Genomic DNA, 14896 nt, shown 5'->3' with positions numbered 1-14896 from the left:
GAGGTGGTTCTGTCTAGAAAGTTGTTTGAGCTGAAAAAAACTCGACATTTTTTGGAATATCAATTCCATCTTTACCTTGTCCTTGCACAACATTTCACAACCTAAATTGTGCAAAAAAACGGGTCCTGTTTTTGGCTTTTTTTCAACTTTTGCAACTATACCACTCTAGAATTCATGTTTGTGAGTCTATAATGCTAGAGAACTATCGTTAGTAGTCCTCAACATGTCCTGATGCTTCTAGGGAGAAATAAATGTTAAAGTTGTAAGTTATGAATTACAAAAATTGTCAAATCCAGTTTTTTTAGCCAATTTTAGCTCTTCTATGACTTTTTTGGTGGCTTTCATAATATCCAAATGTAATTTGATTTTCTATGTCGCATATTGTAACATAAAGATAATATTCCTTGAGTTTAGGGGCACCTAATACCCTATTTTGCATAGTAGACAACGATGGTTGATTTTTTTAATTATAGAAGAAACGAAACATTCTAGTATATCCAGTATAGCTTTTTCAATATTGTTAGTTTCTTGTGACAACTACATGTATTTTGTAGGTAGTAACCATATCTAGTCATAAGGATCAAATTTGGCTAGATATTGAATAGTTTCTATGGGATTCTACAACTCATAATGTTGAACCCAATTTTTTCATGTTTGCTATATTTAACACTTCATCTTTGTCCCCAAGATTCCCCTTGGTAAGAGATGTATTATTCTTTTGACATTCTCCATGGCTCCTTATGAACCTAAAGGACAATAGGGAACTAAGAAAACATGCATATATTATTTGTATTGAGCGTGGATATAGAAACTTTGATGATAGGTTTGCAGAATGGTAAAAATTCAACTTTTTCTTACCTATTTCTTTTGGCAAAACAAAAAATAGTGAGTGAGAAGCAATCATATGTTCTAAGCACCAACCCATCAAAGTTAACTAGGGAATTTATCTCAAGTCCTACAAAAATCCCTAATCTTATTTTTATGCAACAAAACGTAAGAAATGACTGTTTTGATGAAAATGTACTGGTCCATCAACTTTGGAGGCTTGGTGTGACCAAAAGATGAGAAATTTTACAAGTTTCTTATTTTTTCCATGTGTAGTAGGCCTTGAACTATAACCTCATGAAAGGATTTTACAAAATGAGTGGATCTACTATGGTTTTGGAGGTTTTTTTCAAAACCCTAAAAGGACACTTTTATGTCGTGTTAGGTTACCAACCTAGTGTTAATGTTGGCTATTGTTGAGTTTGTTCATGAATAATTGACTTAGAATTACTTTGGATGTCGTATGGAAATCCATATTTACATTTAACTTGTTTATTTTGTAGTTCTATTTTATAAGATTCTCTACAATTATGTATTTATTTTTTGATAACTAAGTTATGAAATTTATATTCAGTTGATTTTGGATCAAATTTATTTATTGTATGTATATAAGGTATATGGCTATCAATCTCTAACGATATTCGATCAATATCGTTTGAATCTACCCATAGCATTATATGTACATGTGGTGAACCTCTATTTTGTATCTCATATTCTATTAGACAGTGGTTGATGGTACCTAATAATCCACTAGGAATAAATATGTATTTATTTAAAAATGTATGTAATTTGTGAAAAATCATCATGCACTCGGCTGGACAATCTATCCAATTGAGTTTTAAGTTGATCTTTTGGATTAATTTTTATTAATATTCTATTTCTACCCATCTACTAGAGGATACTTCGTCACAAGTTAGGGTTAAGAAGAAGCTAGGTAAACAAATGACTCTACCATGCATAATAAAAAATTTTATGATACCATGACGGAGAGCCTGGAATGGAATAGCACATATTGTGTTTTATGATATCACGTAAGGTATCTAGATCAGATGCATGTGGATTCTTAAGTATGAATTTATCTATATTTTATTGTAGCATTATTAAATTTGTTGAATTTTCTATTATCAAACCTTGACGTAATTGGTATATCATCAATAAGTATGGCTTGTATAAAGTGAATATTGAGAAGAATGAGGCTATTCTCATTTTTAGATATGTATGAAATTTTAAAGCTCCATCATGAGCTCCATATCCTAATGGAACTAGAAATAGAAATAGAAATAGGGATTTCTCTATTGTAAGATCTTATAAATTAGATACTCCATCTAAACTTGCATATAAGGTAATGATTTTTTTGTTATTTAATCTTTCATACATAACCCCACCATGAGATAACTTACCTGTTTTGTACTGTGATTTTAGTTGTGTGTTGTTTACTTGATCTAAGATACCTAAATAATTTGTATTGTCTACTACTATCATTAAGTCATAAGGAGAGGATGATGCATGTTTGTTTAGTAAAGTAGTAACTGCATTAGAAGGAATTATAGGAATTGCTAAAGTTTTTTGTGGTTGTTCATATATAGTATATAATCTTTTTACTAATGGATTATTTTTTACTAAAAAGAGGAATAGTGTGTTTATATCATGTGAGTTTTTTGTTAGAATATAATAAATCATTACTATTTTGATATGAAAATAGAGGATTATCTAAGAATGATATTTCTTCTATGTTACCTATGGCTATAGATGTTATCTTTTTCTTGATATTGAAAGAGATATCTAAAGTAGATAGTATTTGTAGTTCATATACATTCATTGTTGATATTTTTTTAATATAACTTGGGTAATAATAAGTTACCCAATATTTTCCTCCACTGTTGCTTTGAAAACATTTGGAGTAGTTATAAATTTCTATATTATCTTGTTTGTTATTTTGAAACTATGTTAGATAGGGAGTAATTAACTCATATCCTCGTAAATAGGTATTTGTTTTTTTATATATATTTTAAATTTTGTTTTTCATACTTAAAAAATAAATTTTCACAATTCGAACAATGTTTTTATAATTTGATTGAATTAAAACAAATATTTATCCATGAATCAAAATCTAAATTAGAAATGTCAAAAGTTGGAAGTAAGTTTGTTTTTCTACGTAAATATCTTACAATCTTGGTATGCTTTGCTTTTTGTTTTAGTTTGGATGCTTTGTTTGTAGGTAATAGTTTATTTGTTTTCATCTTCAATTACGTATTTTTTATTATTATTTGTATATTTGGTGACCTTAAGATTTTAATATACTTATATTGATATGTATATTATTTCTATTGAGCTTAGACTAATATTCTAATTTGGAAAGAAAATCTTTTTGATCTTATTGTGATTATCAAAATATCAATATTAAAATCTATTTTTTTATAGATCTTTAAAATATTCTTAAATATGACATACCTTGTGTTATAGTAAAATGTTAAGTTGCTTTGCAGATGTTGAAGAGCTTCTTGTAAACTAGAAAATGGTAAAACTTAAGAAGTTAGAATATAGAGTTATATATAATTTGATGCTAATTACCAAAGAAATTATAATCATATTTTTTAATGTGTTTTAATTATAAGAACATAACATGTCTATAAATGGAAGATGCTGGGGCTCAAATTTGGGGCTCAAAGAATATAAATGGAAGATGTTGGGGCTCAAATGCAAGTCATTTGGGATTTATGCATTGCAACGAAAAGGATACGAAAAAAGTATCAAATTAGTTGGAGTGATTAGTTAGGGTAATCTAAGATGAGGAGAAAGCTGGACTCAACAGCCTGCACTGTGAAGGGCCTTTGAAATGAGGTGAAGTAAGACCAAGTTTTCTGCATCGTGATCATCCTATATGAAGTAGGGAAGCCAAAATGAGCAGTTTTCTTGTGAATAATCTATGAGAAAAGGAAAGTCTACACCAATGTTGAAGATACTGTGTACTGCAACACTGAGAGACCGAACGGATCACTAGGAGATGGTGTTCTGGTAGGAGGTAACTTCATCCTCTGTGAAACGCAGTTGTCCAAAAACCCAACTCCCCAAAAAACGTTAGGGGTAGACAAAAGCGCTAATGGAAGAGGGGCATTTTTTATGAGCATTCTCGCAGTTGGTTCCATCCACTCTCACTCTTCGTCTCCCTCTTCCTTCATTTTTAAATGCCAAACTAACAATTGGTGCATCCCACTTATTGCATAAACAACACAACCACGCATCCACAACTACAACACAACCACACATCCACAACTCTCACTCTTCGTCTCCCTCTTCCTTCATTTTTAAATGCCAAACTAACAATTGGTGCATCCCAATTATTGCATAAACAACACAACCACGCATCCACAACTACAACACAATGGGATTGGAATTGCATAGTAATCAAAGAAAGATTACTTTGTTATTTCCACCTAAAGCACATTGATCAATGGGAAAGGTCAAGCATCTTCTGCTAATGTTATAGCTACAAAGAATCATCTTTGCAGTGTACATTCACACCCCTCAATTTAATCAAATACGGCTAAACTCTCCAAGAGATTTCAAGAAATGAACTTGTCTAAGAAGAGATCAAAGATCCTCTCCCTAATTCCGTGTAGATGCTTGTGTAAGCAATTGATCTAACGTGTCAAGGTCAAGTGGTAAGTGTCTGTCCACCCAACATGGTGTTTTCTCTACGAATGTCAGGATCCCATATGCCATGAGCATGGCCATATCTCGTGTGTACTACAACAATCACTAAGAAACCATGCAAACCACCACAAGATGGTGTTCTAGTAGCAGAAGATAACTTCATCTATTGTGAAAAACACAAGCCAAGAAAGAGGCTGTTGTCCACCCAAAAACACATCTGCGAGAGGTGATAAAAATGCTTCTATTCAATGATTTCTAGCATGCTCGTATGCTCCTGGTAGGGTCCAAAAAAGCAGCTCCCCAAAAAACGCCAGGGACAGACAAAAACGCTAATGGAAGAGGGGCATTTTCGGCATAGTCACAGGGGACGCACATTTTTGGGCTTCCCTTTCCCACTTTACTGTCCCCACTCCTTTTTATACTAAAAATCTATTGGAGCCATGTCCCCCATCCCCCATCCCAAAACGCGCCCCTTGTGACTATGATTTCTGCCTATCACTCTCACAATTGCTTCCATCCCCTCTCCGCCTTCATCTCCTTCTCCCTGCATTTGTGAACGCCTATGCTCAAGGCCTCGAGTCTCAAACATGACTAAGGGTGTCGATTGACCGCGAAGGGTCTCAAAACTAGCTCGAGGAGAGAGACCTATAACACCCCCCATCCCCCATCCCAAAACGCGCCCCTTGTGACTATGATTTCTGCCTATCACTCTCACAATTGCTTCCATCCCCTCTCCGCCTTCATCTCCTTCTCCCTGCATTTGTGAACGCCTATGCTCAAGGCCTCGAGTCTCAAACATGACTAAGGGTGTCGATTGACCGCGAAGGTCTCAAAACTAGCTCGAGGAGAGAGACCTATAACACTCTCCTCACCCATAAGAGAGCTCCATTTGAAGGGGCTTACCATTTGGTATCAGAGCTCATTTGAGATGGCCTCGCTAAGGGCTTGGTTTAATGTTAAAGTTCAGGCCTTTTTCTTTGAGAAAGGGAATTTGCACTTCCGTAAGAGTTTTGATGAATGGAGCAGGTGGACAAAACCTATGCACGACAACATGAGGAAAGAAGCTTGGGAGTGTGATCCGACGGATGCTGTGGAAAGTTGGTATAAACTAAGACAGGCTCGTGAGCGAAATGAGGAAATTTTCAATAGGAATGTAGACGGTATGGGGTGAGAAGGTAAACAAAAGAGGAAGGAGCTAGAAGGGAGGAAAGCCCTCATGGAAGAGGAACTAAGTCGAAAAGACCAAGAGCTAGACCATATGGAGAGTGAGTTAGAGAGACTTAACACAATTGCAAGGGTATGTGAATACGGATGCATCATGTGTGGATGAAATGAGAGGAGATGTTGATATTTTTTGCGAGGTTGACCTCGTCTCCCTCTATCATCCGATCTTCCTCCCTAGTGGAGTTGGGATCTTGCAGGAGGACGAGTGCCATAGATTCTTTATCCTGGTCATCAACCTCTTTCATAAATTCATTTGATTCCTCCACAATAGTCACATGAGCTTTTGGTTGGCCTTTTTCTTTGATTTTCCCTTCTCCATGCCCTCAAGCACAAGCAAGACCAAAACCATGTCCCAAGAGATGAATTGGGTGCCTATGCACCCCATACCCAATTCTATGAGGTCATCCTCATCCTCTATCATGTAGTCCCGCTCAATAAGCCCTTTTATAAACCTTAAAAAGTGATAGCAAAAGTTTTTGTTGGACGCATAGAGGTGTTTGAGAAACTCTACTGGTGAGAAACTCTACTGGCAACCACGCCATGTCGAATCCCTCGAAGACTTTGCATATTCTTCCATGTGCTCCATCATGTAGTCAAGAAAGCTTTGGAATCGCTCTACATGAAAGTTAGCAGTGGCATGCATGTGGATCGTCCCCTCAAACACAGTGGCTAGTTCATGTGCACGATCTGCAAGTCCTATCTTCTATAGCCATGTGAGAAGTGAATCAAAAGATGTTGCCACATGTCTGTTTGCGAAGCAGATGGGAAGAGAGCTGAAATCTAGTGTTTTGTGAATGTGAGAAATGAGGTTTAAAACCTAGAAAGTCACTTTTATACTCAATGTCACTTTTTGAAAGCACTTAAAATTAACGTCAAATTAACTTAAAACTATAATTATAAACAAAATCACGTGAAGAGCGATTGAAAGACACCAACATTGAAAGTATTCATGTTCCAAATTAAAAAACTTGCACATTTCAATCGAAATCATGAACAATTAAAAAATGAAAAAGAGATTCAAAACACCATATGTATTAGTGGAGCGAAGTCGCTTCAGTTACAAGATTTTACATTAATACATCACGAAAAACCAATGTTTTTACACAGGAAGCTTTTTCTTTTCTCGAACAATTTTTTTTTTCATTGATTACAAAAACATAGTGATTGGGCAAGGTATATCAAAGATTTAAGATATTCACAAAGGTGACTAAGACTCGAGTCGTTACTCATCGAGATGTCATGCAGTGCATTGTCGTGGAGGCATATTTGCAGATCAATTGATTCTCTAGTAGAAACATCAAAGTCTAGTGCCTCTCATTCTCCCTTTGTCAGCTTCCATCTTGTGTAGGGAAAGACAATTGACAAGATTTTCTTTGCAATATGGAATCTACACACCACATTCTTAGAAACTACAGAACACTTGATTGTATCTCTCTGGTGGTTGACCACCTTAGTCTCCCATCCAACTGCAAGGAAGTCGTTGATCGCACTTCCCCCTTTGCAATTCCATATTGTTGGTGTCCTGTGAACACTTTGCAGTCAAAAGATAAACACAAACACATGAAGAGACTTAAACCAAGTAAGGGAAGCTTTATGGGAACCATAGGTGAAGTTCATTGCTGAATGCACATCTGCCTCGATTCTCCTTTTGTTTGCTGTGATAAAGGCACTATCTGGCTTAGGCCATTCCATACTCTACAAGGTTGGTGGATGAACCGGAGAAAGATTACCATACCCAATTTTCCTAGGCGTTACATAAGTATGGTTTTTTTTTAAAATGTCCCATGAGACAAGCTCCGCGGATGGACAACTAGCATAGAGCAGCTTGCCAAGATCAACGTGGATGGCCTCAAAAGTTCATATGAAGGACTCTATTGGCTCCCACTCTACAAAATCAAATGGGAACACATCTCCAAACATGAACAAGCAATGAAAACCTAATATACATCAAAGCAATATATACGATAGAAATAAAAAATACACAATCTAAAAACTTGACAGAGGAATGAAATTAAAGTTTGTAGGAAACCTCAATGGAGCCACTGCTATCTCTAGCTTCAGTTATGAAACAACATACACATGCTGCACCTTTGCAAGTCCTTTGCCGTCATGGGTTTGCTTGAACTCCATGGTCCTTCCCTTCCAATGGTGTGCTCGAGAAGTCATGTGTCTCCTTGAAACCATGTGTGCACCTCTTGAGCTGGGTTGTATTGTCACCCACATCAATCATTTGAACTCCATCGTCACCCAAAATCCACTGTCGTCTTGTACATTACTCCATGATATGGAGTCAATGACATTGCTAGGTCGTCGAGTACCTAATGATGCCATGGGAAATAGTGGCACAACCTACAGACAAACACTTATGATTAGACATTGCACATCCATGTTCTCAGCTGTATAAAGAGAAAGCTTCTTGGTGGTATACAAAGACGAAGGATGTCACTTACTGCTATACTGCTCAACCTGCTTGTTGGCCTAATGGGGAAGATAATGTTGCAAAGCTTGAAAGGGAAGTATATCCTCTCTAGAGAGCACAATGGAGAAGGAGTAGGAAACCTGTTGAGGAAACAAAGAGGGATGATCTAGCAAAAGGATATGATGCAGATCTTTAGCTTTAGGTAGAGGTGTTTAGTGAGGCTCATGGAGAAATGGAGAACTTCAGCTTGAGGAGAATGCAACAAGCTTGAGGAGAATGCAATAAGCTTGAGGAGAGAAAGGACGTTCAAACTTCTGCTTGCAGAGCTTTTAGGAGGGAAAACTGAAAGGAAGGAAAGGAAGAAACTCTTGAAAGGTGAAGTGAAAAGAAGTAAGAAATGGTAAAGTAAAGAGAGAGGGAGGGAATGATCAGCACGTTTTTGGAGGACCCCCTTTAGGAGAGAGGGGGGAGAACTGACAACACTAGAGAGAGAAAGGATTGGTTTTTACTCAGCTATTTAGAGAAAAGTTTAGCTGTTTGAATTTAGAAGATATTTTCTCTTTATATTTTATAAAAGAGTACAAGTTTGACCACTTACTTTCAGGTCCTGCCATACCCACCATTTCAGTCCACATGGCATCCACCCATTTGCCCCTTCCATAATGTCTTTTTTAATCCCATGGCAAATAAAGATTCCCCCTTAGACCCCATTCCGTTCCTAATGTCTCTCCACCTTTGAAGGTGTTTGAGGCCTTGGGACTAAGGCTTGGTATAGTTGATATTTTTTGCAAAGGCTATGTTATGCTTGTGATGCATGAAGCTTTCCATCTTCATTGCGTCACCTAGGTCACAAGGAACACGAAGATTCTATTGTACCAAGTCTCTCTTGATGGAAGAATCTATAGTACAAATGCCTATTGCAGGGGGACCCGATCCAGATAAATCCAGTCCTCAACTGTTGTCAAGTTCTCTAAACTCTCTCTCTTGCAAAAGTATTGTTCATGCCAAGTTAATTAAGTACTATAATTATGTTGCTACCATCCATTGAGTTCACCCTCTATGTTCTCAATGTAGTCTCCCAAAAATGTTTTCTATAATTCTCTTAATTCCGCTATTCTCAAAGCTTACATTCCACATAGAAAATTGGACGACAACCTTCATTGCCACATGGAAATATATTATTTTATCATGGATAGATAAATTACGAGCCTATTTTTCCACATAGAAATACAATGTTTCCTATTTTGAAAAAAATGAGAGATAATAGCATTTTCAACTATTCATATTGTAAACCACTTTTGTTACGTGTTTAATTTCTGAATTGGCTATAACTGTTGGAGCTATATAGAGAGCCCACACTTGTGCTATATATAGCTAGGAGTCTCCACTATATATGTGTACTCAGTGTGTGCATAGCTCCAACAATAACTACCTCACTAGCTACATACAAGACTCTCTACTCTCTCTCTCTCTCTCTCTCTCTCTCTCTCTCTCTCATAGACACGACATACAAATGGAGAAACAATAGTTGGATCAAACCTTCCATTTGGTAGTCTAAATCAAGTTGTGTTGATAGTTGTGATATATTCTTTAATATCACTTCCAATCATGGTTCCCCTTTTATAGTACATCATTCTTTTAAGTTTCTGAGCGAGTTGCAATGAGCAATAATATTCTTATTTTGATATTTTTATGAAAAGATCTATGTGCATTTATAAGGATTTCAAATGCCAAAGTCATAAGATTTCAAGTTTCATTCCTTGTTTTGAAATATATTTCTTCACACACATGACATTAAGTTAGACCTTCTTCACCTCCTAACAAGGCAAGAAAAAATTCCACTTCTACTATTCCAATTTTTTCACTCATTTGATATTGCTTGCAAATTGCAATACAACATAAAGAATGATTACATTAAAAAATCCATAAGACCAACAAAATGATACATGAAAATATCATCAAGTCCTTACACTTGATACATCTGGTTGAAAATAGTTTGTTTCAACCAATGTAATTACATGATTCAAGTACTAAAGTTTGTGGCGTCTAGTAACTACAATTGAGCAAACCAATTTCAAACCAGAAGATTTAATTTATTGCCAAATATATCTAATTACTGAATATGTCTGCCAAGTGCTCTACATATAAGCTAACAAACGCCATCCATATATAGCTCGAGTTGCATACCTACATACACAGTAAACTAATTAAGTAATAAAGATTAATAAAGTTGAGATTTTGATTAAAATCTAAAAATTCACAAAAAAAAAAGCTAATTGTTTTCTTTCTACACAATCGAGAAGGTGCAATTCCAATGGATTCAAAGAAAAACTTATCACATTGAATTGAAACAATCTCTCTCTACGAAGTGTTTTCAAACCTACTTAAAAGTGTACTGTAGCTTCCTCTAATAAGTAGCTTCCTTAGTGGAACCAATGATGCAATAATCTCCATTCTCTCTAAAGTAATGTCTACAAATAGAACATTTAGCTCCAGATGCCAATGGACAACATAGTAATTGACCAATCGTAAACTCTCCTTGAGAAGAAGCAGCTTCAGATTACCCTTCCATTCGCTATCATCATCGATCCAAATGTCATCTAAGGTTGTCTTTGATTTGCTTTTGCCAAAAATAAAATAAAAGATTTCTTTCTAGGAAGCCTCTATCTCTTCAGTTTGCCGCAAGTAAAGATCTAGGGTATTTGCTATCTTCTCACGCTCATGTCTTGGAAAATCTTGGACATAATAGGTTTTTGATAGTCACCTCAAGAAAACCTTCAAAATTGATATACCTAAGGTGATCATTGCCATCGACATTGAGAATCATGGGATCAACTGAAAACGCACCACACAATGTGCCACACCTGAGAGAAGAAAACATATTCAATACGTACAAACTAGTGTATATAAAACTTTCTCTCCCTTTCTCAGAGTGCTGCCTTACATTTCTTCTGGAACTTTAAGTACATGATCCAAGGGAGATTTAGTACATTGCATCACCTTGTATTCTAAGGCCGGTTTTCATCTACAAAAGCCGCATGTAGCTTAGCAAGGAAGCCCTAGCTAATCTGGATAATGTTTACTGCTAGGCAAGCACTTTCTACCCCAATACTACCTCCATGTGTCCATGGGGATCCATCACCTTGGTGATTTGCTTGGTTCAGATCACAAAGCAAGGCTCTTATATAAAACCTATGGGACTTGTAAGAGTGGGACCTCTTCAAATGCTGATCCGAGCCTTCCAGGGCTCTCTTTAAGTATTGGACTCTCAAGGATGTGGCACCCTTGTGAGTCATCCAAGTGACGATCTTGTTGACCTGTTGGGCCAATGCACCAGGTCATGTTTCGATCCTTGATTTTTTAGCAAGCTGCTTAGTTTGCACAAAGGAAAAAATGCTCAATCAAAAAGCTAATTAAATACTTCAGTCCATTCACACACAGGGATTGAACACAGGCACCCGTGAGGAAAAACCAATGCTCAACCATGTAATAGGACTAGTCTTTGAAGTTCTTAAAGTCGAAAAGAATGTAGTAGGGCATATCTTTCTTGAGCACGATTTGAAAGATTGTTGAATAGTCTATTAAATAGAGCTTATACGAATGAGTTGAGATATTAAGAGAGAACATATATTCTTTTTTAAATAATACACTAAAGACCTATTTGATAAAGATTAATGTAACAATAGTCTGTCAATGAACATAAAAATTGAGTTTTTTATAATATCAATGTTTTATATTTATGTGAGCTAAAAATGCATGGGTAGACTTAAATAAGTTGTAAAAGTAGTGGAGACCCAAAAAAGAGTTTTATAAGTTGCGATCTAAAGTTGCGTTTTAGCCAAACAGAGATGTTTTTCGCAATTCTGTTCGCGTAGCCTTGAGACCAGACCTCTTCCCGTCGTTTTACCTATTGCTCTGTTCTGAGTTTGTTTGTAAAAGTTAGATGAAAACAAACAAATGCAGCAGCTGTAGTGTACACATGGACAGACACACATAGAACATCATACATTTTTCCCTGCTATCACCAAGAAGTGGATTGTTTCTTCATGATAGGTATGACAAATGAGATTATAAGGTATATAATTATGTTTTTTTACTTTGATTATCATGTTGAGCACGAGATGTTCTTTTGGCTATTTTGTAGGCGATGCCATCAATGTGTGAAACAGGATCTTGCAAAGTGTCATGATAGAAATCTAACCTTTACGGATCTCTTAGCGATCACGTTCTTATATTATTCTCGCAGGTATACTTGGTTCGAAATCGTGCAGGCTTTTCAAGGAAAAGAAGGATAAAGCACGACGGGTGGTGCGCTTTGGGATCATTCACGATCTCTCTTCTGCGAGTGCGAGTGCATGAGTGCGAGTGCGAGTGAGACGATGCATGCAGGCGAATGAAGCTCGGGGGTGGTCGGGAGGTTCGAGCTTCGTACAACAGAGTGCGCCCATATATTTTGCTCCTCTGTTGTATCAAAACTCTACAAAGATTCATCAATACAAAGATCTCTTTCTCTATCTTTTGCTATCGATCTCTATTATTCAGTTCCTGTGACAAACCACTAGTATAAGAAGGTTTTTAGTCCCCGTGTTCAAACGTCTATCATGTTTAAACTTGGGGGGGGGGGGGGGGGGGGGGTGTTGTCTAGACCTTTTCAAACGTACGTGGTTGCCAATGGATAAGACTCTTTGCCACGTCGACAGAGAGTCCAATATCTAGGACTAGCCGCCTTTTAATGCACCTCCATCTTCATCGTGCTGAAGCTCTACTCAGGTTGGTATCGGAGTAGGGCTTCAACACAAGGCTCAATATGAAGATTTCAATGAGGCCCTCAAACAAAAAGCCACATCCTACACCCAATAAGTTCAAATCCTAGGTTGCACATCAAAGAATTCCTTTAGTCCATTGAAGCTAGCCCTGCCACATGGGCCCTTAACAATAGCATAACCATTGGAGTCCCATCTGGGGTCTCTCTCTACAACTGCCGTAGAAGGCCTAAAAAAGCCGTAGAATTGTTGCGCACAATTTGGAGATCCTTAACTTTGGCATGCAAGACTAGTACAATATGAAGAAAAAAAATGGTAGCCCTTACAGGCTTTATCTAGTTTGTACGTGTGGTAGCAACTATGGATGGGATGCAACAAGCGAGGCAAATGCTGCAAGGCATTCTACAAAGCTTGCCGTCAGTTGAGGCTTGCTGAGAAATTCTATTGAAGGCAAGCCGAGTCACTAGTAATTCTTCAGCAGGAGATTATGCTTAATCTCGTTGTTCCACACTACTTTAGAAGAAAAAGTACCTTTATTTTTTGCAAATAATACCCAAATTTAGATCATATACCAAACAATCTCTTCCTTTTCCTAACACTGAATCAACTACAACTTATATAAATTAAAAAAAGCATTCAAGCAAAGAGATTAAATTACACCTTATATAAATCAAAGCAAAGATTAGTCACTATAGTATTGCAGGCAGAAGCACACCAAAGGGGAATAGAACCCGAGCCGATAGATTAGCAGCGCCTAAAGGATAGGAACGAGCGTATGTGAGCAACGTCACTCGGGGCAAGGAGCTGAAGCTATATTGGTGGATTGTTCTTTCTCATGTGTGTGTGTGTGTGTGTGTGTGTGAAAGAGAGAGAGAGAGAGATGTTTCTCTCGTTCGTGCATATCCACATGAGAGAGGTCAACCGTCAGATCAGTGAGAGAGAGGGGGGGCTGGGGGGGGGGGCGAGGGTGCTGTGCAATAATGGCAATGGGATTGCAGCTACCCGTCTGCACTTTCTGGATGTTCTTTAATGATTAAACATAGAGGCGTGTATATGCATTTTCTACATTCTTCAAAGTATCAAACACTCTTGCCAAAGGATAAGAAAACTGAGGGAATGGCCTTGTATGTTAGGAAATAAGACGTAGCTAAATAGATAATTGAGTAGATTAATTAATGGAGAGAGACAGATTACATACACGGGATTATAAAGTAGAGAGGAGAGAGAGAGAGAGAGAGAGAGAGAGAGAGTACACACGATATACATGGTTCACCCAATGTGGGCTACATCCACAGGAAAGCAACCACTCAATGGCTTTAGTACTTCAAAACAAGAAGTAGTTTACAAAGGGATTATACCCTTAATGGAGCTCTCGCCTTGCTTCACTCTCTTACCACCTCACACTCACCTTGTTGCATCAACTTCACACTATGAAATGTGTGTAGAAATGGCCTCCTTTTATAGGCCAAAAGGGCTGCCCTCTCTTATGAGAGACAGCCATGAGTATCCGCCCTTGTGCGAATAAGTCCAAATCGGACCCTCCAATCTGCCCATGTGTGGCCGCCCTTGAGAAGACAAGTCCGCTTTTGAATTCGGCCACCGGCCATTAACTTCCGACGACCGGCCATTGGCCATTGACTACCGGCCACCGGCCAACCAAGTCTTGTCCATGAAAATTTTGGTTTTCGGTGAGTGATTTTCCTTCATGCACGATGGCTTCTCCTCATAATGGGGGCCTTACAAATGTGTGCTTTTACCACAGAAAATTACAAGGGTAAATCAGGCTCCATACTTAACATTGTATGCATGAATCACATGATAAAATGCTTGTCGCATCCATTGTGGCGGCCAAACTAAAGATAGGAGAATGGAGAGAGAACCGTTTTGAAAGCTAGCGCTTTGATTCAAGTGGGCCTCCAATTGCCTCATCACTATATCACACGGGCATGCTCAAATGGGAATAATGGTGGAGGAGGAAAATGCAGGGATAGGTAATCATGGACCGTCAGAT

This window comes from Adiantum capillus-veneris, chromosome 14 (genome assembly GCF_014529385.1).
Source record: "Adiantum capillus-veneris isolate H3 chromosome 14, ASM1452938v2, whole genome shotgun sequence".
NCBI classification, from domain to species: domain Eukaryota; kingdom Viridiplantae; phylum Streptophyta; class Polypodiopsida; order Polypodiales; family Pteridaceae; genus Adiantum; species Adiantum capillus-veneris.
Note: the sequence above shows the minus strand (reverse complement) of the source record.